Genomic DNA, 2335 nt, shown 5'->3' with positions numbered 1-2335 from the left:
ATTCATCATAAAATTCATACAACTCCTCATCACTGTCAAAACTCCCAACCATTAGCTTGTCCTCATCTGTGTCTGATGACAAATCACTGTCTTCATATATTGCCTCGTCCTCAGTTCCATCTATGGCATTTGAAATCTACAACCACTGTATAAGATGCACCCAATTTTTAGACCCCACATTTTTTTGAAAAAAGGTGCGTCTTATACATGGGAAAATACAGTATGTACTTCTGAAGCATTGAGAGAAAAATTAATAGACTCTGTCTTTTAAATACAGAAATAAAGTACAGGTCTTGGACCTTCATTCTTGGCACAAGGTTAATGCATAACAGTTTACCAAGAAATTACTGACGAAGCAGGTAGGGCTCAAGTGTCCAAAACTAACTCTTATAGAAAATTATTTTTCAAAGGAAAACAGTATCACAAATTTTTTATTCCTCAAAATGAGATTTGCATCCTTACTCAAAAAAGGGGGTGCCAAATATCTCAAAGGTTTTTATCCTTAAAAGGATAAAAAGGGAGTATCGAGGGCATATTAGAAGTATAAAGCTTTGCTAACACAAAAGCAATAACACATTTCCTATGAATTTTTGTTTTGCAGTTTTCATTCCTAACTTTAACAAAATTCCAATTCAGTTTGTTAAGATGGTGAAACTCTTACCAGTTTAGGTCAGTTCCCCAGAGACTCAATTATAGAAGTGATGTCGCTTTTTAGCTATATAAAAATAAACATACATCTTGACCACACAGAAAAAAATCAGAACACAAAGAGAAAGTGGACTTGGATTTTTAATTTTTTTAAAGATTATCTCTCTGTCTCTCTCTATATATATTAATAAAAAGTGCAAAGTATAGACCTTTATGTTTAAATTATATTCTAAAATATATATTTCCATTAACTGCAGGAGACAACTGGCAAGTAAAGAGCCTGAGAGAGTCCAGTCCCTCTCCATCACTACAATGGACATATATTTTAAGGAAGCACCTATGGAAAATAGTGTTCACAACACACCTGGTAACACAGATAGCTTCTGGGTGCTCTTGAAAGCAGTTTGTTTGCATTTTCAATCTAACATAAAATGAAGGGACAAATAAATTCATAAACAGAAATGACATTGCTTAGAACAATCTATTATTCTAATTCCTGTTTTGTACTCATATGTAGCAAGCCACACTCACATGTGCATTAGTAAAAGCTTTATCAGCGTGCCTCCAAGGGTGATCAGGTCCTTGTGCAACAAGTGTTCTCTGCTTATTACACTGATTTAGCAACATAGCTGAAACATGTGGTTAGAATTGAACTTTTCATTTTTTGTAAGTAAACAAAATTTTAAAACATAGCATAACACTGGGCTCTGTTACACATAGCTCATGTTTTGGGTTGATTTTCATCAAAAGGTTTTAAAGAAACAAGAGGTTACATAATATCTGCTGCTTTCTTATGTATTTATGGCAATAGTGGCAATAGGTTGCAGACACAACAGAAGCTTTTAATAATAAAAATGATATATAACTCAACTTTTTTTTTTCTTTAAAGCATTCTGGAATATTTTAACAATTCAAATTTGAAAACTGACTTCTATTGTGGCTTCAGCAGCTACATACGTGCCTACATGTAGAAAGGGTTCCTTGGTTTTGATTTGGCTTTCTTTACTTATTCCTTTCCTTTTTCATAATTGAAAAGAATTTCTATTTCAGAAAAGTTATGTTCTATACACTGTGCCTATAGCAATAAATCTGTAGTACTGGCTATTACAGCATTTTGCCTCATAAATGTCAATAATGCTCTCATTGAATGTAGATGAAGTCAATGTTAATATACAGATATGCTGCAGCAATCAATTATGCATAACTTGTAGACTCAAAGGTCTGTGGTCTCTTCTCTCCTTCTTTTTGGCCTGTTATAAAAATAATTTTTGTTAAAAGTGTCTACACAGCACCAATTTTATGTCAAAATCAGTATCTTTACTCAGCCACCCAAATTAATCCATAAGTGCACATGTTCAAATAGCTTTCCTTATTTACTTCTGTAACTCTAAAAGACCAGTAATTGTATTAGATTTTGCCTTAATCAAAAATTATTCAGCAATTATTAAAACCATCAATTACAATGCCCTAAAAATACCCACGTCCATGGAATAAAATAAGTTCCCCTGACATGCAACTGTGTAACAGAAGGATTATGCCTGCAGTTGGTGGACACTGTGGTCTGTAATAACAGAAGGAACTGGTCTCTAATAGTAAAAAAGCATTTCATAAAACTTTGTCATATATATAAAATATCCTATTAATTGTGGCCATTCCATTTATGATTAAAGCATAACATAAGTGTTCG

Source organism: Hipposideros armiger, unplaced genomic scaffold, assembly GCF_001890085.2.
Source record: "Hipposideros armiger isolate ML-2016 unplaced genomic scaffold, ASM189008v1 scaffold_463, whole genome shotgun sequence".
Taxonomy (NCBI): domain Eukaryota; kingdom Metazoa; phylum Chordata; class Mammalia; order Chiroptera; family Hipposideridae; genus Hipposideros; species Hipposideros armiger.
Note: the sequence above shows the minus strand (reverse complement) of the source record.